Below are 27,317 nucleotides of genomic sequence, written 5' to 3'. Positions count from 1 at the left end.
TGCATTCAGCTATATGATGCAAGAGCTGGGTAATGAATAAGGAATAAGGAAGACTGAAGAAGAATTGACGCATTTGAATTTGTAATGTTGGTGGAGAATATTGAATATACCATGGACTGCCAGAAGAATGAACAAATCTGTCTTAGAAGAAGTATAGGCAGAATGCTCTTTAGAAGCGAGGATGGTGAGACTTTATCTTGCGTACTTACTTTGGACATGTTATAAGGAGGGACCAGCCCCTGGAGAAGGACATCATACTTGGTAAAGTAGACAGTCAGCAAAAAAGAAGAATCTTTAGTTAGGTGGATTGACATAGTGGCTGCAACAATGGGCTCAAACATAGCAATGATTGTGAGGAGGATGTGAGACCAAGCAGTGTTTTGTTCTGTTGTACATAGGGCTACTGAGTCAGAATCGACTCAACTTGGCGGCACCTAACAACAACACAGTTCCTGTGCTGCAAATAGATTTTGGAAGTGACAGCTATGATTGAATGACGTCAAACAGGAGCTTATTATGAGCAAGGTAAGGAAGACTGTGAGGAGGCCTAGACGTGGAGATTGTTTGCGGATCAGGAAGATAGAAAATGATATGGTGTAGATGGTTCAAAGGGCATCAGTTGATAGAATGCTTGTTCCTTGAGTTACAGGCTATAGAGCAGGAAATGCTTCTCAAAGCTGAATGTCATGTAGATAACCTATGGGTCTTGTTAAAATGCACACTTTGATTCAGCAAGTTGGGGGTAGGACTTGAGATTCTACATACCAAACAAGCTTCTATTTTATGCTGAAAATCATACGTATAGAAATAAGGATGTGAATTAAAATGGAGAGTGGTATTAGAGAAAAACGGTAGAGGGTTGGTGAAAAAGAGGAAGACCCATAACAAGATGGATTGACACAGTAGCTGCAACAATGAGCTCAAACATAGCAACAAATGTGAGGATGGCACAGGACCGGGCAGTGTTTCATTCAGTTTACATAGGGTCACTATGAGTCAGAAACGACTCAAAGGTACCTAACAGCAACGATTAGAGAAAGCAGGAAGGATAATGTTTAAAGGGGAGACACTGGTGTAAAGATGATGAGAGAAAGAGAGAACATCTACACTGAGACCAAGAAATAAAAGAGTAGGAGTCAGCTTAGTGGGGAAGCAAGATGAAAATAAATGGGAACAGAGGCAGAAGATGACTCCTTAGAAAAAACTTAATGATTTTCTGATTTTTTTGTTAATTTTTTTGTTTTCTTATAAGGTTGAAAAAGAAAGTGTTCAGGAGTCCTCCCAGATTTCTCAAAAGCAGAGGGACTGGTGGTGTCATGGTTTGTTTGAGAATGAAGGAGAAAAAAATGTTAAGGGGAAGAAAGAAATGTTAATTGCAAAAGCAGCAGGAAAAATATCGATCACATATTACAATCCTAGAAATGAAATGAAAAAATTAAAAAAAAAAGCACAGAGGGTTTTAATTACATATAATTAAAAATCAGTGAAGCATAAGTTCATTGACCAAACTTGAAAAATCCTGAAAATTCACCCATGATTAAATAACAGTGCGTGTGTTGATCTATAAGGGACAGAGTTACATAGGTGAACCCACAACCTCAACTTTGGACCCCTGGCTCCCTGGAGGAAATCAGGTTCACATTTTCCAGCCTGTCCAGATATGGATGCTTCTCACGCTTGGGTATGAGAAAATTCTTCCATCTGTGATCTTGTTGCTGGAAGAAGAGACCTGTGTAGCTGTGTGAAGAATGCACGTGTGTGCTCTGGAAGGCTGGAGCTTGTTCTGCCTTAAATGCGGATGCTCTGAGGGTGGAGCGTTGCCTTGAGCCTGGGCTGAAGGCCAAGAACCTGTCACTCCCTCCTTATTCAACACTGTCTCCCTCCATCTTCTTCTATTTCAGGTCCCAGGAGTGGCACAGGGAGAACTCGTCCAGTCTAGGCAGCTGGGGACCTAGGACAACCATCTTGCACATCCATAAATCACAAGTAAGGATTTCAACTGTTGACTGGCTGTGTGGACCAAACAGGATTCATCTGCCTCCAGGTTGCCCAGTGGCTCTGCTTCCACTCCCATCCCTCTAAAGTGGCTTCTTGGGCTCAGAGAGGACATCTGCTTAACTTCCAGAAGCTGGAGCCAGGAAATGGTGAGTAACACAAAGAACTGGGTAATTCTTAGCATAAGGGAGTGAGGCTAAATATGATTTGGTGGGGGACTAGTTTTGTGCTCTGCACTCTGAGTTTCTTCTGTGAGGTAAAAGGTGGCAGAGGAGGCCAAGGGACTAAATCCTAAGAGGCATCCTAAGGCCCTCCTCCGCTGTTACTGGGCCCTTCACATATGTGGTTTTCAAGCCTTGGATGCCTGGAATCACCTTCCTCATGTGACCCTCAGGGCTAGCACCACGGAGTGTTAACATCCCCACCCTGGGCCTTGGTGCTGTGTTTGGAATGACAGTTTCCTGACTGGAGCCTGAAGACAGAACGGCTCAGGCCGAGGAGTCTGAGCCCCAGACCCTCTGGGACCATCCTTGTCCTCTCACTGCATACAGTTTCCTTGGCTTCCTTCTGGCACTGGAGCCTTTTCTGTGTAGTTCTAAAGCTAGCTCCATGTCTCGCACTGCGATGGGGTAAAAAAAGGGGAAGGCGTTAGTAGGGGAAGGCCCGCACTCTGTTTATGGGGTCTTGGATGGGGTTCTTGCTCCTGATTCTGTTTATGGGGTCCTGGGTGGGGTTCTTGCTCTCCTGACCTCACCAAAAAACACGCTGCAGAGAGTGGGTCCAGCTGGGTCATGTGTGGGTTCTCCACATCCATTCTTTTTTTCCAGTGGGGAATGCTTTTGCCTTGAGGCTTTTAGATACATGAGAAACATGATTCCCCAGTCTAGGGCCTTGTCCTCCCACCTGCTTGTTGCAAAAAAGAGTATTAAATCTGTATACTTTTCAACGGCTCTCCACAGTCTTCAGCTGGAATCTAAAATTAAAGTTTTGTTTCTTTTTTTTTTTTAATTTGTTAGAGAAGTTCGATATATGAGATTGGTGTTTTTAAGTTCTTAAGGTCAGAGTTTCCACTGGAAGCAAATTTCCAGATTAGTTGGGTATGTTTCTACTGAGAATTTTTAAATTTAGTGGATATAAAACTTCTCAAACACAGAGGAATGCCTATTTTAATCAATGTAAACGTTACTCTAAAGCTTACTTAAATCTTGAGAAGGATCTTAAAGACTTCTTCTGCATCTAACATATTGTATGAGAACCCTGAGTTTTCTATTCTAGCCATTTTGAAACATTCTCCTGACTATCAGTACATACTGATATCCCTGGTCTCTGTTTTCTTTAAAGAAAAAAAAAAAAAAAGCTCTGGCTTAACATTTTTATGATTTGCACAAATATATTATTTAAAAAACTTAGGCCCTTAATGATTAGATCTTAAATAGTTTTATACTTCTAAATTGGAATTTCTAGGTATAAAAATGGCATGAGGGTAGCATCTGACCTCCCTTAACTTCACAAGGGGGAAAGGAGAATCAAGATCAACAACCCAAGGCTCCTTTGAGGCAGAGGTCAGACATGCCTCCTCTCTCCGCCATCTTTACCAGTTCTGACACCAAACATCCCATGGCACTCTCTACTTCTCTGCTGAGTTCCATAATTCATTGCAGTGGCCACACGGAACTCACACACAATACTCGTGATTATGGGGTTTATTCGGGAAGTAAGAGGTTACAATTTAGGTTCAGGAATGCTCTGGATACAGTTCTTCCATCAGCGTAGTCCCTTCTCAGTCATGCCCATAGGCATGCCTCTCTCTGGCCGTTGGCCTCTGCCCTGCTTGGGCAAGTGTTACAAAGCTGTTTTAGCTCTAACGATAAGTACCCTGAGGCACCCCCCACTCTGCCAGTAAGCTTTGGCCTGAAGGTGCTCAGGTCTACCTCTGTGGGTAAGCAAACCTAGCTCCACCAAGTACCTAGAGGCACCCTACACTCACCAGCAAGGCTCCTGTCTGAAGGCGCTTGGCTTTCTTACTCTGTGGGCTGGGCTGTATCTTGGTTCTGCTGTCACCGCTTCTCACCACCTTCAATGTTACATCTCTCTCTCTCTCGCTCGCATTCTGTCTCTCAGTCTCCTGGTTCTAGGAGCTTCTCCGTGCAGGGATCCTGGGTCTAAATGACGCGCTCCACTCCTCGCTCTACTTTCTTGATGTTGGTGAGATCATCTCCTTCCACTTCTGTGATGGCTCATTTTAAGGCTAGCGTGATGGCAAAACTGACCAATCCCTTTGTTAGAGTTCCATATACCTTATTTGTATAGTCCCACCCAATCACTTCGGTGTGAGTTGCAAGACCATGGTGAGAAAGGCCATATAAAAGCCATCCATCGCACCACAACATGACTGTAAGGTTTGTTACTTGATAAAAAAAAATTCCTTATTGATCTTCTGTGTAGATAATCTGTCCATTATTTAAAGTGGAATATTAAAATCTCCTACTATGATTGTTGTTGTTGTTAGGTGCCATTGAGTGTTCTGACTCATAGCAACACTATCTGCAACAGAACGAAACACTGCCTGGTCCTGCGCCATCCTCACAATCGTTGTTATGTTTGAACCCATTATTACAGCCACTATGTCAGTTCATCTTGTTGAGGGTCTTCCTCTTTTTTGCTGACCCTCTATCAAGCATGATGTCCTTCTCTAGGAACTAGTCCCTCCTGATAACATGTCCAAAGTATGTGAGATGATGTCTCGCCATCCTTGCTTCCAAGGAGCACTGTGGCTCTATGTCTTCCAGTACAGATTTGTGTTTTCTTCTGGCAGTCCATGGTATACTCGATGTTCTTCACCAACACCATAATTCAAAGGCATCAATTCTTCTTTGGTCTTCCTTATTCATTGTCCAGCTTTCTTATGCATTTAAGGCGATTGAAAAAATCATGGCTTGGGTCAGGCGCACCTTAGTCCTCAAAGTGACATTTTTGCTTTTCAACACTGTAAAGATTTGCACAGTGCAATATGTTATTTGATTTCTTGACTGTTGCTTCCTTGGGCAGATTGTGGATCCAAGTAAAATGAAATCCTTGACAAATTCAGACTTTTCTGTTTATCACGATGTTGCTTATTGGTCCAGTTGTAAGGGTTTTTGTTTATGTCGAGGTGTAATTTACACTGAAGGCTGTAGTCTTTGATCTTCATCAGTAAGTGCTTTAAGTCTCTTTGCTTTCCACAAGCAAGTTTGCATCATCTGCGTATCACAGGTTGTTAATGAGTCTCTCTCCAGTACTGATGCCATGTTCTTCAAATGGTCTAGCTTCTTGGATTATTTTGCTCAGCATACGGATTGAATAAGAATGGTGAAAGGATACAACTCTGACGCACACCTTTCCTGATTTTAAACCACACAGTATCCCCTTGTTCTTTTGGAACAACTTCTTCTTGGTCTATGTACAAGGTCCTCATGAGCACAATTAAGTGTTCTGGAATTCCCATTCTTCAGAGTGTTATCCATACTTTGTTATGATCCACACGGTCAAACGCCTTTACATAGTCAATAAAACACAGGTAAACGTCTTTCTAGTATTCTCTGCTTTCAGCCAAGAACCATCTGACATCAGCAATGATATTCCTCATTTCCACGTTCTCTTCTGAATCCAGCTTGAATTTCTGGCAGTTCCCTGTTGATGTACTCCTACAACCACTTTTGAATGATCTTTGGCAGAATTTTACTTGTGTGTGATATAAATGATACAGTTCAACAATTTTTGCATTCTGTTGGATCACCATTCTTTAGAATGGGCACAAATGTGGATCTCTTTCAGTCAGCTGGCCAGGTAGTTGTCTTTCAAATTTCTTGGCATAGATGAGTGAGTACCTGTGGGTGCTGCATCTGTTTGTTGAAACACCTCAATTGGTATTCTCTCAGTTCCTGGAGCTTGTTTTTTGCCAGTGCCTTCATTGCAGCTTGGACTTCTTCCTTGATCATATGCTGCCTCTTGAAATGGTAAAACAACAACCAATTGTTTTTGGTACAGTGACTTTGTGTATTCCTTCCATTTTCTTTTGATGCTTCCTGAATCATTCAATATTTTGCCCATAGAATCCTTCAGTATTGCAACTTGAGGCTTGAATTTTTTTTCATTTCTTTCAGCTTGAGAAATGCTGAACATGTTTTCCCTTCTGGTTTTCTAACTGCAGGTCTTTGCACGTTTCATTATAATACTTTACTTTGTCTTCTTGAGCTGCCCTTTGAAATCTTCTGTTTAGCTCTTTTGCTTTGTCATTTCTTCCATTCGCTTTAGCTGCTCTACATTCAAGAGCAAATTTCGCGGTATCTTCTGACATCCGTATTGGTCTTCTCTTTCTTTCCTGTCTTTTAAATGACCTTTTTCTTTCTTCATAGATGATGTCTTTGATGTGTGATTGTATAAACTGTCATTGTAGAACTGTTTCTCTCTTTAATTCTGTCATCGTTTTGTTTCCCTTCTCATCTCCTTTTCCATATGTGTTGTAGATGTTTTCTTATTTGTTACCATGGGGGTACCATTTAACATCCCGGATTTATAACAGTTGAAATCAGATTATTCCCTACTTAATTACAGTAGTATACAAAAAATTTGGTTCTGTATACTTCCATATCTCTGCCTTAAGTTTTGTTCTCACGAATTACATGTTCATCCATTGTGTCTCCAATAACATACATTTACAAATACTTTTATGCATTTGTTACTTAAATCATGTATGACATAAAAAGTATAAGTAAAAACCTAAAATATAATAATACTGGCCTTTATATTTGCCCGTATAATTGCCTGTACTGGAGATCTTTATTTCTTTATACAGCTTCAGATTACTATCCAGTGTTCTTTCATTTTAGCCTGAAGGACGCCCTATAGCAATTTTTGTAAGGCAAGTCTAGTCTGGTGGTAACCAATTCCTTAAGCTTTTGTTTATCTGAGTATGTTTTAATTTCATCCTCATCGTGAAGGACAGTTTTGGCAGTTAAATAATTCTTGGTTGACATTTTATTTATTTTCATTCAGCACTTCAAATACACCATTCTACTGCCTTCTGGTCCTATGAATTCTGTTAATTTTATTGAAGCTCTCTCATGTGTGATGTGTCAGTTCCCTTGCTGCTTTCAAGATTCTCTCTTTGTCTTTGGTTTTCAACAGTTTGGGTATAATATTTGTCAGTGTGGATCTCTTTGAGTTATTCTTGCTTGGAGTTCATGGAGCTTTTTGAATATGCTGATTCATGTTTTTCATCAAATTTAGGATGATTTCAGCCATTATTTCTATAGATATTCTTTATGCTCCTTTCTCGCTCACTTCTCTTTTGTGTACACTGATAATGCATATGTTTATCCAGTTGATGGTGTCCTAAAAGGCCCTCTGCCTCTCCTCACTTTTCTTTATTCTTTTTCCTTTTTGATCCTCAGACTGAATAATTTCAATTGTCCTGTATCCAAAATAAACTGATCATTCTACCAGCTCAACTCTTCTAGTAAATTTTTCATTTTAGTTATTTTACTTTTCACCTCCAAAATTTCCTTGGTTCCTGTTTATAATTCATTTCACTTTGTTGATATTCTCATTTTGTTAATACATTGTTTTTCCTTAGTTCTTTGTCCATGTTTTTCTTTAGTTCTTTCCAGCCCACTCTGGAGATGCAGGCTGTCACTGGTTTAACAGACCCACCTAACCAGACAGCAGTCGAGGCATGGGCAAGTAGAAAATGCCACAAACCTTTTCTGCCATTTTTAAATCATCTTTTTCTTGACCTGTGCTCGCTTGATTGCAGTAAACCTTTGGTTCCAAAGTTCTGACAGAGTTAGTTCTGCCAGTTTCCAGTTCCTGCTCTTTTTTTTTTCCTTATGTCCTGGGAGACAGAGTATTGAGTATGTTATTGATTGTAATTTTCCTTAGCTATGAACTGTTTGAAAGAGTATCTGCTTAGGAGAGTCATTGTCTTAGTCATCTAGTGCTGCTATAACAGAAATACCCCAAGTGGATGGTTTTAACAAAGAGAAATTTATTCTCTCACAGTAAAGTAGGCTAGAAGTCCAAATTCAGGGCATCAGCTCCAGTGGAAGGCTTTCTCTCTCTGTCAGCTCTGGAGGAAGGTCCTTGTCTTCAGTCTTCCCATGGTCAAGGAGCTTCTCAGGCACAGGGACCCCAGGTCCAAAGGATGCGCTCTGCTCCTGGCACTGCTTTCTTGGTGGTATTAGCCGCCTCCTCCCCCTCCCCCACGGTCTCCGCTTGCTTCTTTCTTTTATATCTCGAGATTGCCTCAAGGCACAATCCAATTTTGTAGGTGGAGTCCTGCCTCACTAACACAGCTGCTGCCCATCCTCCCTCATGAACATCATAGAGGCAGAATTTACAACATAAAGGAAAGTCACACAATGCCAGCAATCATGGCCCAGCCAAATTGACACATGTTTGGGGGGACATAATTCAATCCATGACATTCCACCCTTTGGTTCCCAAAAAATCGCATTCTTGCAACATGCAAAACGTATTCACCCCATCATATAATAGCAAAAGTCTTAACTCCAAGTCCAAAATCCAAAAATTCCTCTTCATATGCGAAATCTAGAATACAAATTATTTGCTTCCAAAAGTACCATGGCAGAACAGGCACAGCTAGACATTTCTATTACAAATGGGAAAAACTGAAGGAAAAGAAGGGATAACAGGCACCAAGCAAGTCAGCAGAACACATTACATTAGCTCTCAAAGCTCTGAAAATCACCCTCTGTTCTCTGAGACAGTTTACACAGTAGTCCTACCCTCCAGACTCTAGGTATTGGCCATACTCTCCAAGTTCTGACTGGAGGCCTCTCGGCTCTGGGCTTCAGCTCTGCCTTCCAGTCCCATTGGGACAGCAACTCTACTCCCTCAGCTTTAGGCGCACAATTCTCCTAGTCCATCTGAGTGGCAGCTCCACCCTTAGGAATACCAGAGGCCATGGCTCCACCGTTTCAAACTCCAGAGGTCAAGGCCGTACGTTTTGAGACTGAGGCAGCTTGGCTTCCTGTGTTTCTTGTCTTTTCAGCTTCTGCTTCCTGGTTTCTTGGTCTCTTAGCCCTTGGACCTCACCCCCACATCAGCCCTGCTGTGGCAAGTGTTCCAAAGCTCTGTAGCTCCACCTATATGTGCCTGGAGGCACCCCACTCTGTCAGGAAGCCTCCTGCACACAGGCCTTCAACTTCGTCACTCAGTGGGTTGGCTGTCTGGTACTGTCTGGCAATGTTCTCCTGGTTCTGCTGCTGCTGGTTCACTGCTGCTCCCGCTGGTCCTCTGCTGCTGCTGGCCACCTGTCGCTGCTGCTCCTCTATCGATTCATAGTTTCAGAACCGCTTCCGCATTTTAGGTATCTGTTAGAGCAGCACCCCACTCTCTTGGTACCAAATTCTGTTTTAGTTTCTATTGCTGCTATAACAGGAATACCCCAAGTGGATGGCTTTAACAGAGAAATTTATTCTCTCACAGTAAAGTAGGCTAAAATCCAAATTTAGGGCATCAGCTCACTATTTTCTTTTATATCTGAAGAGATTGCCTCAAGACACAATTCAATCTTGTAGGTGGAGTCCTGCCTCACTAACACAACTGCAGGCCCATCCTCCCTCATTAACATCATAGAGGCAGGATAAAGGATATTGTGTGATAAAGGAATATCACACAATAGGGAAATCATGGCCCAGCTGAAGTGATACACACATTTTGGGGGGGACATAATTCCATTAATTACAGTCATTATGAGAAATAAATGAGCTAGTGTGTCAAAAGCTTTTTGCGAACGTTTCACATTTTGTAGTTTTGCTCGATAAATGGAACGTTTTATACTTTACATATTGTAGTAATGGATGTCAGGGGTTTTCATGGCTTTAAAATATGTAACCTGGCCCACTGCAGTCCAGGAGACCTGAATTTTGGTTCTGTTTCATGGTTAAAGATGACTTAGGCAGCTCATTCACCCCTGCCTTGACAAGGGGAGCCTTCCTATTCTACAGCTGCTCTGTTGTTCAGAGTAATTTTAGCTTCAGAAGTGCTGTGTGGCAGCCTTTTCTCTCCTCACTGCATGTGAAAGTTAATGGGTTGAAGATATTTCTCAAGATTATGATCTTTCACAAGACCGTATACCCCAGGAGGTTCCAGTGGTCAAACAAAGTTCAGATTGTCATGCATGTGCAGGTTAGATACTCAAACTTGTATTCTTCCAGGGGCTTCTCATGTGAGAAAATTTTGATGTGGAACCTCCAGAGGACTGGTGTATAAGTTTCTTAGGATTCATGGGCAGATAAACTGGTAAATCCCCTGATCCTCTACTAACTTACTTATAAAATGCAAGTCTTAACCTATTCTTCATAGTCAGCAAATACAAGACCATGATTTTGGCCTTTGTAGAAATAGGGCTCTTTTTCATCCTATAACATTAGCGTGTATTTGTGTGGGTGTCTCTGTATGTTTGTTGAGGGGGATGGTCACAAATGATGTTCAGTAGCATTCAGGATTGAAATCTTGAGAATTGTGGGGAGATCTGTATTCTCATGACTCCCGTCTCTCACTTGAGCTGTGTTTAACGTTCTAATCCCCTTGCCTGACTCCATGAAATGGCCAGATGGGATGACAGTGCAACTGCTGAGTTATTGAAAAAAGATGTGAAAGACATGTAAAAATTCTTAATTCTCAGTAACATTATCCTCTTTTTGGCAAGTGGTCCTGAACAAGATACAGACAGCTCAGGCTGTGTTGCTACTTTGTTTGTGTAGGCCTTTGGGTCTCCCAAGGAAAAGCTTCAAGTCCCTCAGTGTTTCCTATTTGTTAGTATTCCATCCTGCTTTCACCTTGTACTTCATGTTTTACTGCGTGTTCTGGTGGATCTAATGGAAGGAGGTGAAATTTATTTTTTTCCACAAAGAAATGAAGATCTGAATGTGTATATAGGTCATTCATTTGTTGAGGATTTCTCTCCCTTTTGCTATGTGTCCTGGCTGCTCTGGACTAAAAATATAGAGACAAATAACACCGGAATGTGTCACAGTCAAACTGTGGAGAGATAAGTTCAGTGTGTTAGAAATATTTTTCAGTCTATGACATAAGATGCAAACAGCCAAGAGGTAAATGTAGTCAACAAAGGCATGAGGCTGATGGCCAAAGTGTAGAGTAGGACGCAGAAGGAACCTTGTATGACCTTCCTGTGAATTCGCAGTTCCCCTGAACTGATAACTTCACCCATCCTTTTGCATACATTGAGGAAGATGGTAGGTACACTGTGATCCAGAAATTGTGTTATGTTTTAGGACTCAGTAGTCTTTGAGGACGTGGCTGTGGAATTTATCTAGGAAGAGTGGGCTTTGCTGGATTTTTCTCAGAGGAAACTACAGAGACGTGATGGTGGAAACCTTCAGGAACCTGGACTCAGGTAAGGGTGGCTTCCTTTTTTTTTACCTCTCTAAAAAAAAAAAAATTATCTCTCTAGCGAATAAATATATTGTACTCATCGACTTTCTTAGAAGATTTGGGGTGAGCAATTGGAACATTTTGACAGACATGACAGATGTTGTCACTGCTTTCATGGGGCTTAGACTGTAGTGGCTTCCCCATGAAAATAAAAATCTGTGTGTTAAATTGACTTTTGCTTTTGTGGTTAAAAATCTTTAGACTCTTTAAGTGTTGTAAGTGTGAGCATTGACTTCAGGGGTCAGTTTGGGGCAAAGAGAGATCTGTGGTTTAGAACATCTTTTTTTACAGTTCTACAGTGTTTATTGCAAATTTTAGGCGATTATTTTGCTGCAAATAAACTCACACCTATCTGTGTAGAGAACCTGGAGACCAGCGTACTGGTGCAGTGTCAGGGATATGTGCTCCTCTGTCTTCTCTCATTATTTCCCTTTCTCCATGAGCACCATGTGAAGCACACTAGTTTTTCTCCCTGAGATTCCAGGGAAAGATCTGAGGAGAGCGGAGATGGGACTTACACAGAGCCACTGTGTCAGGGAGCAACAGGAAGGCAAGAATCCTTCGAAGGACCAGCCCTGCTGCGATGGAATGACATTTGAAGAAGTCAACTAAAAAAAAAAAATCTCTTTTGGTTTGAGTAATTTGAACATCCACATATACCTGAGCTGACTTTTTTGATTTTTTAGCCATCTTCTCATGCCTTCTTGTGTTTGTGGCAAAAAAAAGAAAAAAAAAAAAAAAACAACTTCCCGTTTCCTTTTATAATATCACCTTTAAGCACATGCATTTTTTGCAGTACCTTTCTATTTTGCTCTCCTAGTTATACCATATTATGTCACCATCACTCTCAATCATCATGGAATTATTTCTTGGTAAATTTTTTTAACCTACTGACAGTTGTTTAAGTCCTAGAACTGCCATATGCCTCACAGTATTTCCTTCCTCACAGATGCGTTTTTCCTCATAAAATTACCTTACTGTTTTGTTTTATATTGTGAAATTCTACTGAAAATTTATTTGGTCAGTTTCTCAACAGGATAATAATGGATAAAAATTATCCAGTGAACACATAATAGTGCAATTCATGAAGAAGGACTGTTGGTCCTCCATGTTGAGAAAAATCTCTGAAGGTCCATGGCCGTGAAAATCACAACCGGGGAGGCAGGCGAGGTGAGTATCTTTCACATAACAGTCAGGAGTCCTTCAGGATAGAGTCTTAAGGTGTCATGGCATTTGCCTGTGTGTGTATAATATGTATGTGTGTGTATATATATGTATATACAACTAGTTCTAAAATTGTGAGTTCACATAATTTTCACAACACATTATTTCCATAAGTGTGACTCAGATATTGGTATCTGAAACATAGTTCACTTGTATCCAGTTATCTGAAAGCCCCATTATTTAGAAAGACTCTGACAGTCATGGTAGTGCCCTTTGTGAGATGATTCAATTTATGTGGTATGAGACAACTCAAGGCAGAAAATACACACATTCACTGTGTTATGGTAATTGTGAAATGGTAACAAACATAATTCTAACAACATGCTTCGTATTTTTAACAGAAGATATAGAGAGCCTATATGAAAGTAAAGATGAGAAAGTAAAGAAAAGTGAAGAAGGTAATCAGTGTGGAAAAACTTTCAGCCAGACTGCAAATCCTACTAGGTTCAAAAGAATTCCTGCTGGAGTAAATTCTTATGAACACTGTGAATGTGGAAAAGCCTTCATGGATCATTCATCATTTAAACATCACGTCAGATCTCACATTGGGTACAAACATTACCAGCTTAAGCCATGTGGAGAAGCTAGCCATTGTCCCTCTTTCCTAAGACCTATTGTGAAAACTCTTATTGAAGAGAAACGTTATAAATGTAAGGATTGGGGAAAACCCTATAGCTCATCTTCAGCCCTCACTAAATACATAATAACTCGCAGTGGAGAGAAGCCTTATGAATGTAAGGAATGAGAGAAAGCTTCTAATCATTCCTCATTACTCACTACACATTTAAGATCTTACAGTGGAGAGAGGACTTATGAATGTAAGGAGTGGGGGAAAGCCTTTTAGTCTCTCCTCATACTTCCCTACGCGTATAACATCTTATAGTGGAGAGAAACTTAATGAATGTAAGGAATATGGGAAAGCTTTTAGTTTTTCCTCAAATCTCACTAGTCACTGGAACTTACAGTGGTGAGGCCTTTATATATGTATGGAATGAGGGAAGCTCTTCAGTTTTCTCAGCTTTTTGAAGATTATGTGAGAAGGAACACACAGAAGAAACAATATATATGTAAGTAATATAATGTTGGAAAACTTTTGGTTATCTCTCAACTTTTCAATAACCATGTAGTATAAGGAATGTGATAAGGGAAACTTTTTATTTTCCCCTCTGTACTTCCCAAGATGTGAGGATTCTCCCATACTTGAAAGCCTTTACTAATTACCTGTACTGAATATGTGAGAAATCACACTTGAGAAAATATGCGTACATATGGAACACAGAAACATCTACAAGTCTTTTGAAATTCCTGGAAAATGTGGAATATTTTACAGTGGATTGATCCTATGAATGTAAAACCCAAGAAAAGCCCTCAGCATCTGTTCTTACTTAACCTCTATGAGACCTCACACATGGAAAGACTCTGTGACTGTAAGTATAGTACCCTTTCAGTTGTAGCACTTGACTTCAAATAAGGATCATAATTATTTTGATTCTGTTATATATAAATTCTTTATTACAAAATGTCATCAACCCTTGGGTGTCTTGAAATGTGCTTTTTTTTCATCAACTATGTTTTTAAGCTTTTTATACTTCTCACATTATGATGTAGCATCTTCTCATTGTTGAAAATTTGAATTTAATAGAAAATTATAAGGAAAATTTTTAAAAAATCACTCAGTATCCCACTTCTCTTGTTATTTTGGGTATTTCCTTTTAGCCTTTTTTGAATGCATGGCAATGTTTTCTTACAGAATCTGTATTACACTGTATATGTAGTTTTGTACCGAAAACTTTTTTGCTACTCTCATTTATCCTCCAGAACTACTATGGTCCCTTGTTTTCTGATGAGGAAACTGCACAGAGATTTTTTTTTTTTTTTCCATTAAAACCTCCACATAACCTTTAATGGTAGTAGTAATAACAATAATAAGTTGTATTGCGTTCTAAAATTTCACCTTCTTAATATCTTTAATAACAGCTTTACTGAATATAATTCATATATATTTCACTTATTTTAAGTATACAATTCAATGTTTTTTAGTATATTGGCAGGGTTGTGCAATCATCACCCCAATATAATTTTAGAACTTTTTCCTCCAACAGCCATTAGTAGTTGCTTTCCATTCTCCAACACTACCACCCACCCAGCCTCTAAAAAAAAAAAAAAATTTTTTTTTTTTGTAATTCATCTACTTCCTAACTCTGTATATTTGCCTATTCTGGGCATTTCATCAAAATGAAATCATACAGAATGTGGTCTTTTTTGACTGGCTTCTATCTCTTAGCATAATGGTTTCAAGGTTTACCCATGTTCTAGCATATATCAGGACTTCATTCCTTTTTTTTTTTTTTTTTTTTTTGCAGGGTGTTTCCTTTTTTTTTTTTTTTTTAATAACTTTTATTAAGCTTGAAGTGAACGTTTACAAATCCAATCAGTCTGTCACATATAAGTTTACATACATCTCACTCCCTACTCCCACTTGCTCTCCCTCTCTTGAGTCAGCCCTTTCAGTCTCTCCTTTCTTGACAATTTTGCCGGCTTCCCTCTCTCTCTGTCCTCCCATCCCCCCTCCAGACAAGAGTTGCCAACACAATCTCAAGTGTCCACCTGATATAATTAGCTCACTCTTCATCAGCGTCTCTCTCCCACCCGCTGACCAGTCCCTTTCATTTGCACAGAGATTTTTAAGCCAAACTCTCATCATACCACAAAAATGCCCTTCACAAATGGCACTGTGAGAGGCAGGTTTTTGTGGAAGGAGGGCTCCTCTTGGGAGACCACGTAGATTCATTCCCTGACCTAGCAGCAATGGAGCTTCTGTCCAGCACAGCCCCACAGCCTGTATTTTCAAATAGACTCCTACTTTTGGTAATTTATGGATCCAGGAGAATGTGCCAGACCAGGAGCTGAGGATGGAATTGGTAGTCTGGTCTGGATAGGTGGCTTCTGCTCTACCTGGGGAACATACTTGCTGCAGGGCCTGGAGGTTTGTCCAGAGACATTGTTCCTCATAAGGAGCCTAGGAAATGGTGGCCTTAGATGCAGAAGCATTCCTATTAGTCTTCTCATAGGCCTATCAATTCCCCTTTAAGAGTCATCCCGTGGAAATCCCTGGACACCTTAATAGTGTCCATTGATAGTGGTGATACAGGAAATACTTAAAGACTGGAAACTGTGTCAGTGTACAAGGAGTTTTCAATAAATGCCTGGCTACACATCACAATATTGCACTGCCAATAAATTGCTCAGAAAAATTTAGTCCACAGGAGGAGAGGCAATCAGCTTATCGCTTGTTTGAAGTGCAGGGTGTAAAGTAATATGTCCATAGTGGTGGTAGTTTTATACAACATAAATGCAGACAAACCAGCTTATACAGAAGTCGCATCCTAGAACATTAACAGGGATTCTTTCGCAAAGGGAAGACTGAGTGATTTCTTTACTCATTTTGCTTTTTTTTTTTTTTTCTGCAATCATCATCCATTACGTGTATAAATTTTTAAGTTGAAAAATGGTAGTTTGCTTTTGGAATGTGCAGCAGTATGAGTTTTGACAAATATATTAAGTCCTGTCACCAGTACCACAATCAAAGTACAGAACAGTACTTCTCTTCCCTCCAAAAAAAAAAAATTGAGCGCTTACCTTCCAGTGAAATAACTATTGTTGTGTTGAATACATGAGACCCTGTATGAAAGTTTACAAATCACTTCTAAAAGTCCACTCAAATCCATCTGTCAGATAATGCAGGCCGGAGTCAGGTGCTGTGCTGTTTCCTGGGCATTCACAACTGTCCGCACAGCCATATTGGGTCCTTATTTTTGGCTAGTGCTAAGAGACACTAGAGTGTGAGTCCAAGTGGTTCTTAGCAGTGTGCATAAGGATCATCTGGGGAGCTTGGTACAAAGACTTCTTGGTGGGGCCCAGGAATGTGCATTTTAACAAGGAGTCCAGGTAGTTCTGAGTCACTAAGAGTGGGGACCCAGGCCTGGACTTGGACTCAGAAGGCCTTTAAGCGTGAGCAATTTGTGTCTCTCAATCTCATTTTCCTTATCTGGAAAAGAGAGCTACTACAATGCCTCATCGGCTTTTTTATAATCATTGTACGTAGGTTTTTTCCTGCCCCAAAGCTACCCTTGAGCACTAAGCACATTCATACCGACAGCAGCAATTTTCCCAGAAACTCATGGTCTTGCCCACTGCTCAATAAAATGAAGGAAACACATCTATAGATATTTCACAATAGTTAAAAAAGTAATCACAATAGTTAAAAATAGTGGGGTGAGTGCTAGAAAATAGAGGTGCGGGGAAAGCTGGTTAGCTTAGCACTAACCAGCTAAACTAATAAAATAAACTAGCCCTCCCCCCCCCCCAACTTGTTCCATGTGTAGCATTTTGTTCTTTGGGGTTACTCAGTATAATCAGAGACACAAGCAAAGCATGAAACAAAGGATTCACCAGGCTTGATAAACCTAAAAAGTAGCATAAATGTTTCTAGTTAGAGATTTTCCTGCCCTGGGCTAGAATAATTGCCTTGTCAACTTCCATTCTGACTGGGAACAGTTGGAAGGATTGGTGTGACTCCTTGGAAACCTCACCTTCATCTCTGGGCTGTCTTCCTCCTCAGGAAAACTCTGCTGCCCAAACATGTGGCAACAGGACAAGCAGGTCTGAGGGGAGAGGCTCTGCAAGATCCAAATAAAACTTAAAAAGCCTATGTCCAGGGTTTCTATTAGTTTATCCTCACATATCCGCTGGTGAATACAGTTTATAAACCCTAATGAGTTACGAATATAACAGTGCAGTAAGAGGACAGAGGGAGTCCCTGGGTGGTGAAAACAATGCTACTGGCTGCTCATGGAAAGGCTGGAGGTTTGAGTCTGCTAAAAGCCATCTCAGAAGAAAGACCCGGTGAGCTACTTTAACTTTTCAGCTACATGTCCGTGAAATAAACCAAGAACTAATATACTTAGGTTCCTGGATGTCTACTGCAAGTGTCTTTTAGCCAGACCAACCTCCCCAATTTCCCCCAGGGCCTGGGGAAATCTCAGGGCTGAGACTTGTGTTAAATGACACACATAACTCAATTGAAAGGCACCACAAGATGCCTGGCTATGACCAAGTTCTGACAGGCCCAGGCAATGACAAATTGGCCATGACTGCCACCTGGCCAACAGTAATTGTAAGACACAATCAATTGAATGATGCATTGTAGTTTTGGAGATATCAAAATATGCTTCATAGTATCACTGCAGTACAGCAACAATCCATAACAGCCTTATAAGGTCGGTGATATCATGGTTTCCATTTTACATGTGAAGAAACTGAGATCAAACAGCTTGCCCAAGCTCTCACAGCTAATAAGTGGTAAGGTCATACTGCAGACCAAGGCACCTGATTCTTAACTATAATTCTATGAAGCAATAATTAACTGATACACTTTTTTCTAGTTTAGAACAAGAATCAGCAAACTAGGGTCCACAGTCTGTTTTTATATGACCCATAATGTAACAAAGGCTTTTATGTTTTAAATGGCTGAAAAAAATTAATATTTTGTGGCATGTGAAAATTATATGAAACTTAAATGTGTCCACAAATAAAATTTTGAATTTCATCAATAAAAAAGTGGAAATTTCTTTTTTTCTTGTTATATAATGTCATAGATTGAATTGTGTCCCCCCAAAATATCAACTTGGCTAGGTCATTGTCATGGATTGAATTCTGTCCCCTAAAATATGTTAACTTAGCTGGGCCGTGGCTCTCAGTAATGTGTTATTGTTCACCATTTTATGTGATTGTCCATGGTTTTATGCGATTTTCCTGTATGTTGTAAATCCTATCCCTATGAAGTAATAAGACGGATTAGCAGCAGTTATATTGATGAGGTCTACAAGATTAGGTAGTGTCTTAAGCCAATCTCTTTTGAGATATAAAAGAGAAAAGTGAGCAGAGAGACGTGGGGACCTCATACCACCAAGAAAGCAGCACTGGGAGCAGAGCGCGTCCTTTGGACCTGAGGTTCCTGTGCTGAGATGCTCCCAGACCAGGGGAAGACTGATGACAAGGACTTTCCTCCAGAGCCGACAGAGAAGGCCTTCCACTGGAGCCAGTTTCCAGAATTTGGACTTCTAGCCTACTGGACTGTGAGAGAATAAACTCTTTGTTAAAGCCATGCGCTTGTGGTATTTCAGTTATAGCAGCACTAGATGACTAAGACATATAAGTACCTACGTAATCTCTTCGATTTTGCTTCTTGACCCACAAAACTCAAGATATTTACTATCTGGCCTTTTATAGATAAGATTTGCTGACTGCTAGTTTAAAGTATTGTAAAAAAAAAAAAAAATACAAAGACAAAACCTGTTGATGGCTTAGCACGTAGCAGTTCCTGGGCTATGCATTTTCTCTATGTTCTCTCATTTAATCCTTACCATAACCCTTTGAGGTAAGGGTCAGTTGTCCAGTTGATTCTGGCTCGTGGAGTACTGTGTGTGTCAGAGTAGAACCACGAGCCATAGGGTTTTCAATGGCTAATTTTTCAGAAGTAGATCACTAGATCTGTCTTCTGAATGCCTCTGGGTGTACTGGAACCACTGTTCGGTTAGCAGCGGAGAGTAACACCCAGCGTAACCCTGTGAGGTAGGTGTTATTTCCTCATTCCATGAGAGAATTAAGATTGATAACCCAGTGCAGCAGGATGCTAACCCAGGCTCTTGGTCTCCAGAAGTCCCCCTCTAATGGATTGAATTGTGTCCCCCCAAAATATGTGTCCACTTGGCTGATCCATGATTCCCAGTATTGTCAAAAATGATTGTCCATCATTTTGTTATGTGATTTTCCTGTGTGTTGTAAATCCTGTGATGTTAATGAGATGGATTAGCAGCGCTTATGTTGATGAGATCTACAAGATTACATTGTGTCTTAAACTAATCTCTCTTGATATATAAAAGAGAGAAGCAAGCAGAGAGACATGGGGACCTCACACCACCAAGAATGAAGCACCAGGAGCACAGCACATCCTTTGAACCCGGGGCCCCTGTACTGAGAAGCTCTTTGGCCAGGGGAAGATCAATGACAAAGACCTTCCTCTGGAGCTGACAGAGAAAGAAAGGCTTCCCTGGAGCTGGCGCCCTGACTTTGGACTTGTAGCCTACTAGACTGTGAGAGAATAAACTTCTCTTTGTTAAAGCCATCCACTTGTGGTATTTCCGTTATAGCAGCACTAGATGGCTAAGACCCCCGCTACTGACCACTCTACTCATGTCTAAGGCAGCCATGGCTTCAAACTGAAAGAGCATGTGTGAATGAAACCCAGATGACCCCAAATTGTGATACATTCATTCAACAACCATTTCACAAGTTCCTACCCTATGCCAGGCACTCTCCCCAGTGCCGAGGATCCAGCAGTGAACAAGAGCAATAAGACCTTGCCTCATGGAGCTTCCATTCCAGGCGAAGGAACAATGATAAATGAGAAAATCAATAAAGGAAAAAGAAGGTTTCAGGTGGTGATGAATGCTACGCAGAAAACAGGAGATGGGGTGGTGGATTTGGCTCCTGCTGCCTTAAGACCCTAACCACTAAGGTGACCCTCCTGAGCAGTACACACTCTTTAAAACTAATGATCTTGCAGGAAAAGGGGTAAAGGAAGAGTGCTTAATTGGTTTCCTTTGAGGCGATAAGAAAGTTCTAGAACTAGATAGTGGTGATTGTTTTTTTATTTTTCTCATGTGTAGGGCAACTGTTCACAGGAAGGCCACAAGGTGTGCCCCCGTCACAATGAACCGGAATTCCTGTTGGTTGTGTTGTATGTAAACAGAGCCATTCTTCAGGCCCCTCAAGCATGGTCTTAATGCTACTGAATTGCACAATTTACAATGGCAAATTTTATGTGTATTTTGCCCCAATTAAAAAAAAAAAAAACCTAAAGAGGTTGAAAGTAAATGTAAATAAATGCAACATTCAGAAAGGATAAAAGGTAACTGAAAAAAGATTCCTCTGGCATCAACTACATCATGAAGAGTCTTGGAAACTAGAGGCCAAAAAAGGCAATTATTTATGATGAATGTTAGAAAGAAAAAGGAAAAGATGTGAAAGTGATAGGGGTTAACAGCCTGCCCGATGCAAGTGGACGCTGGCACGAGGAATCCTAGTTTGAGGGGAGGCGGGCCCCGGCCTTCCCATCGCCTCCAGCCCAGGCCAACGCGCTCTGCTCCTCCGCAGCCCGGGGCAGCCTGTCCTTGAAGCTCCTGATAAAGACTCTTCCTCCCGCCCTCAGGCGCCTGCCTCGGCGCTGCCACCGGTTGCTTCTGCGTTCCGGAGAATTTCAGAAATAAAGCAGCGCCCACCCGTGTGCTGATGCCGACAGGGGTCATCCCCCATCCTCGGGCCTCATCCTGCTGGTTACCCTGTGGCCCGCCCCATCTTAACTTCTCCAGAAAAGATGATGTAAAAGCCGCTTTTCCACTCAAAGAGGCGGCTGCGTGCAGGATCGCAAACTGCACTCCCCGGGAAGCCCCGGGAAGCCACCATCCGGGCCACGGGCCCCGCCTCTCCAATCCCTCTTCCTCCCGTCCTGTCCCCATCCCTGACCCGCAGAGCCGCCTCTTTGCGGCCGGGGACGAGCCCAGCGCGGTTGCAAAGGAGGCAGAGGCCGGGGCGCACGTGGGGCCCGGCACCGAGCTAGCACCAAACATTCGCGCCCCTACTCCAGCGAACCCACTCCCCGCGCCCCATCCCTCCAGTGAGGAAACAGCTTCACAGAAGTTCTGTTTTGTACAGCAACTAAACAGCAGAGACCAGACTTGAATCACCATTCACCTACTGCCTTTACATTCTCAAGCAAGTCATATAAGCCCTGGGAGGCTTATTTGCCTCGTTCATAAAATGAAGACCACTCATTCAACGGACAGTAGGTGACCACCACTACTGAACACCAACCACACTGGTCACAAAGAGGAGACTTTCCAGTGCCTGCCCTCAGGAAGCTCTGAGGAGGAACTCTGCCACCCTAGTGACAGTTGCCACTCCGCAATAATAGTCATGTTTAAAAAGGCTTGTGAGGACCACATATTGTATGACTCCATTTGTATGAAACATACAGAAAAGGCAAATACGCAGAGGCGGAAAGTAGATTAGTGGTTGCTTTTGGCTGGGGGCATGGGGGAGGGGGAGTTGGAGGGTGACAGTTAAAAGGTCCAAGAATTATTTCTGGAGAGATGAAAATGTTCTAAAAATGGATTATGATGGTGGTTGCAAACTTGTGAATATCTAAATACCCTTGTGAATTGTACACTATAAATGGGTGAATTGTATGGTATATCTCAATATGGGTTGTTCCCAATCGGGAAACAGTGATGAGTAAGTACCTTGATCGTTGCGCTCTTTTATGGGATCAAACTGATACCAGCAAATCAGAGGGTTAGATGGGGAGCTTAGGGGCAGTGAGTTTAGGTTAATGGGGAGAAAGAATCTGGAGAAAGAGGATGAGAATGGTTGCACAACTTGACGAGTGTGATCAGTGTCAGTGAATTACACAAGTAGAAAGTGGTGAATCAGTTATGTCCTGCTGTGTATATTTCCAACAACAAAATAAACTATTAAAACAGAAGAAAACATGAGGTGGTGAGGAGTGGCTGGTGCTGTTCTTGGAAGAGAATCTGAGAAACCACCAGAGGATCTGATGCTGGAGCTGAGAAGTCTTTTTAAAAAACACAGAGTATTTTTTTCTTATTATAAAAGGGAATTATCAAACAATATCATTACTGTATCACAGGCTATGGTTCCACCCCATCTGGAGCAAGGGACAATGAAGAAAACCAAAGACACAAGGGAAAGATTAGTCAAGGACTAATGGACTACAATTATCACAGCCTCCACCGGGCTGAGTCCAGCACAACTAGATGGTGCCCAGCTATCACCACTGACTGCTCTAACAGGGATCACAACAGAGGGTCCCAGACAGAGCTGGAGAAAAATGTAGAACAAATTTCTAACTCACAAAAAAAGACCAGACCTACTGGTCTGACAGAGACTGGAGAAACTCTGAGAGTATGGCCCCCAGAAACCCTTTTAACCAAGTACTGAAGTCACTCCTGAGGTTCACTCTTCAGCAAAAGATTAAATAGGTCCATAAAACAAACAATAATACACATAGCTCAACCATGTATACCAGACTAAATGGGCACACCAGCCCATAGGCAAGGACGAGAAGACAAGAGGAGACAGGAAAGCTTGTTGTTAGGTGCCGTCGAGTTGGTTCAGACTCATAGGAATCCTATGTACAACAGAACAAAACACTGCTTGGTCCTGCACCATCCCCATAATCGTTGTTATGCTTGAGCCCCTTGTTGCAGCCACTGTGTCGATCTATCTCCTTGAGCGTCTTCCTCTTTTTCACTGGCCCTCTACTTTACCAAGAATGATGTACTTCTCCAGGGTCTGAGCCCTCCTGATAACATGTCCGAAGTATGTGAGATGTAGTCTCGCCATCCTTGCTTCTAAGGAGCGTTCTGGCTGTATTTCTTCCAAGACAGATTTGTTCATTCTTTTGGCAGTCCATAGTATATTCAATATTCTTCTCCAACACCATAATTCAAAGATGTCAATTCTTCTTCCATCTTTCTTATTCACTGTCCAGCTTTTACATGCATATGAGGCAATTGAAAACACCACGGCTTGGGTCAGGTGCACTGTAGTCCTTAAAGTGACATCTTTTGCTTTTCAACACTTTAAAGAGGTCTTTTCAGCAGATTTGCCCAATGCAATGCGTCTTTTGATTTCTTGACTGCTGCTTCCATGTGTGTTGATTGTGGATCCAAGTAAAATGAAATTCTTGGCAACTTCAGTCTTTTCTCCATTTATCATGATGTTGCTTATTGGTCCAGTTGTGAGGATTTTTATTTTATGTTGAGGTATAATCCATACTGAAAGCTGGATGAATGGAGATGGGAAACCCAAAGTTGAGAAGGGGAGAGTGTTGACAAATCATGGGGTTGGCAACCAATGTCACAAAACAATATGTGTATTGTTTAATGAGAAACTAATTTGCTCTGTAAACCTGCATCTAAAGCACAATAAAAAAAATTATATATGTATCACACACTAGCAAAATTTTGCTGAAGATAATTCAGAAACAACTGCAGCCATACATGGACAGGAAACTTCCAGAAGTCCAGAGGTCAGTTTCAGGAGAGGATGTGGAATGAGGGACATCATTGTTGATGTCAGATGGATCTTAGTTGGAAACCTGGATTTTTGTGTGAAACCTCTTTAAAGCTGTGGAAGACAAACTCAGTCCCTGGGCCATCTGTTTACAGCCTCTGACTTAACCGGTTATGGACAGAATCTGCTGACCATAGGGCCCTGCTGTGATGATTATGTGAGAAATCTGTGGACAGCTATACATTGTTATACAAACAGTATGGTATTTGGGGGCTTGTGTTTGCCCCATCGAGCAGATGATCCGATCACTGTTCTCTCACGTCGAGCTGAATCAGCATGGCTTTGAACTCATGGGGTGCAACTGGTGTTTCTCTTCCTTTTCCATTTAGGATGCACTGCCAGAATAGAGCTTTGCTGCTTTTCAGGGATACACACGGTGGACTTTGCCCATGGGGACCATCCGGATTACAAATTAGGCAAGCTTGCCTTTCGGCACCACAAATCCCACATTCTGGGCCCTTTCCACCCTGCTGTCTACTTCAGCTCCACAACTGCAGCCTAGCGTGCTCTCTGCTCTCCTCACAGCATCAAAGCCAGTTACTAGGAAAGACATTTGGTCTCAGTGGAATTTCAGAGAAACTTGTGATAATCCCACTCTCATGGGACCACTTAGATTTCTTAGTTTAAAAGGTTACTGCAAGTCTCACTTAAACGTCTCTGTGGCATGGGGAGATGAGGTGGAAAAGGGGCATAGGACCTTCCCACAATGTGCCCCCCATTCCAGACTTGACAGCACCTAGCAACAACTGACTTGTTGAATTACCAGGTACCACCGAGTAGACTCTGACTCATGGAGACCCATCTGTGTCAGAGTAGACCTGTGTTCCCTAGGGTTTTCAATGCCTCATTTTTTTGAACGTTAGATTGCCAGGCCTTTCTTTGGAGGCATTTCTGGGTAGACTCAAACCTCCAACCTTTAGGTTAGCAGCTGAGCACCCTTTGAACTCCTCAGGCAGTCCAGCCCACCAAACAGGAACACTAGAAAAAGTCAGATGATACTGGATTACTGAGAGAGCTGTGAATCCCACGCTGGCTCTTTAAAGCAAGGTAGTTGCTCTTGTTCTTCCCTTCTTGTGTCTCTAAATGTGTTTTTCTCTTGCTTTGGCCACAAACAAGTTTTTAACTATTTACTCAATCATTACATGTGCACTGAACACCTATAAATTGCCAGGCACAGTGCAGAGCTAGTAGAAACCTTTCCACCTCAAGGGGTCAAATGAGACAACTGTATATGTGAAATTATAGAATATACTTCCGAAAAGAAACTTTGGACCTCCTGCCAAAGAGTTTTCAAATATGTTATAACCCAAAATCCCAAATGTTATTAATATACAGTCATATAGGTTTTTTGGTCAATCATATTTTTGCTTTTATTATACTTTTTAATGCAGCGTAATTATACATTATCTTCCTGGAAGTCAGAAGAGACTCTAAAACTTACTTTTAAACATAGAGCAGTTAACGTGCAAGGAAGAAATGTTGAATAAAAAGAGCTGAACAAAAGATTTTAAAGGGTGGCTCAAGAAGACAAAGCATTATAATGAACATGAAAATAGTGGAGAGAAGTGTGCTATCTCATTGGGGAAGAGCAACTAGGAGTATATAGCAAGGTGTATATACATTTTTGTATCAGAGACTGACTTGATTTGTAGACTTGCACTTAAAGCACAGTAAAAATTAGAAAATAAAAGAAGCAAAGTATTATGAAATGTGCAAAGACCTGGAGTTAGAAAACCAAAAGGAAGAACATGCTCAGCATTTCTCAAGTTGAAAGAACTAAAGAAAAAATTCAAGCCTTTAGTTGCAATATTGAAGGATTCTATGGGGAAAATATTAAACGATGCAGGAAGCATCAAAAGAAGATGGGAGGAATACACAGAGTCACTGTATCAAAAAGAACTGATCAACGTTCAACCATTTCAGGAGGTAGCATATGATCAAGAACTGATGGTACTGAAGGAAGAAGTCCAAGCTGCACTGAAGGCGTTGGCCAAAAACAAGCCTCCAGGAACTGACAGAATACCCACTGAGATGTTTCAAAAAACCGATGCAGCACTGAAAGCGCTCACTTGTCTATGCCAAGAAATTTGGAAGACAGGTACCTGGTCAGCCAGCTGGAAGAGATCCATACTTGTGCCCATTCCAAAGGTGATCCAACAGAATGTGGAAATTCTCAAACAATATCATTAACATCACACACAAGTAAAGTTTTGCTGAAGATAATCCAAAAACAGTTGCAACAGTACATCAACAGGGAACTGTCAGAAATTCAAGCCAGATTCAGAAGAGGATGTGGAACGAGGGATATCATTGCTGATGTCAGATGAATCTTGACTGAAAGCAGAGAATACCAGAAAGATATTTACCGTGTTTTACTGACTACACAAAGGCATTTGAGTGTGTGGACCATAAAAAATTACGGATAACATTGTGAAGAATGGGAATTCCAGAACACTTAGTTGTGCTTCTGGGAACCTGTACATAGATCAAGAGGCAGTTGTTCTAACAGAACAAGGGGATACTGCGTGGTATAAAGTCAGGGAAGGTGAGTGTCAGGTTGTGTCCTTTCACCACACTTAATTCAATCTGTATGCTTGAGCAAATAATCCAAGAAGCTGCACTATATGAAGAACGGGGCATCAAGATCAGAGGAAGACTCATTAACAACCTGCTTTGTGCAGATGACACAACCTTGCTTGAGGAAAGAGAAGAGGACTTGAAGCACTTACTGATGAAGACCAAAGACTACAGCCTTCAGTATGGATTATACCTCAACATAAAGAAAACAAAAATCCTCACAACTGGAACAGTAAGCAACATCATGATAAACGGAGAAAATACTGAAGTTGTCAAGGATGTCATTTTCCTTGGATCTGCAATAAACACCTACGGAAGCAGCAGTCAAGAAATCAAAAGACATATTGCATTGGGTCAATCTGCTGCAAAAAACCTCTTTCAAGTGTTAAAGCAAAGATGTCACCATGAAAATTAAGGTATACTTGCCTCAAGTCATGGTATTTTCAATCACCTTACACGTACTCGAAAGCTGGACAATGAATAGACAATGAATAAGGAAGAATGAAGAACTGATGCATTTGAATTATGGTGCTGGCGAAGAATACTGAACACACCATACATTGCCAGAATACTGAATAAATCTGTACTGGAAGAAGTACAGCCAGAATGCTCTGTAGAAGGATCGTGAGACTTTGTCTCAGGTACTTTGGACATATTATCAGGAGGGACCAAGTCCCTGGAGAAGGACATCATGTTTGGGAAAGTAGAGAGTCTGCGAAAAGAAGAAAGACCCTCAAGAGATGGACTGGCCCAGTGGCTGCAACAATGGGCTTAGGTGCAGGGCCGGGCAGTGTTCCATGCTGCTGTACATGGGGTCGCTATGATTCTGTAGCAACTTGAAGGCA

General features: G+C 41.4%; 1 protein-coding gene and 1 non-coding gene across 2 annotated transcripts in view; both read right to left on the bottom strand.

Annotated features, from left to right (window-relative positions):
• MTHFD1L (methylenetetrahydrofolate dehydrogenase (NADP+ dependent) 1 like) overlaps nt 1-21,145 on the bottom strand; it is a 254,772-nt gene extending 233,627 nt beyond the window's left edge. Inside the window, exon 1 of the mRNA XM_023548014.2 lies at nt 21,021-21,145. The gene's annotated coding sequence lies outside the window, so the exon portion shown is untranslated. The remainder of the gene's footprint in view (nt 1-21,020) is intronic.
• Nucleotides 20,401-20,522, bottom strand: LOC111750462 (small nucleolar RNA SNORA11). Its single transcript, XR_002785595.1, has one exon. It is a non-coding gene; the product is annotated as a small nucleolar RNA SNORA11 (small nucleolar RNA).
• Nucleotides 21,146-27,317: the final 6,172 nt, after the last annotated feature.

This window comes from Loxodonta africana, chromosome 1 (assembly GCF_030014295.1).
Source record: "Loxodonta africana isolate mLoxAfr1 chromosome 1, mLoxAfr1.hap2, whole genome shotgun sequence".
Classification (NCBI taxonomy): domain Eukaryota; kingdom Metazoa; phylum Chordata; class Mammalia; order Proboscidea; family Elephantidae; genus Loxodonta; species Loxodonta africana.
This window is presented reverse-complemented; position numbering and strand designations above follow the sequence as displayed.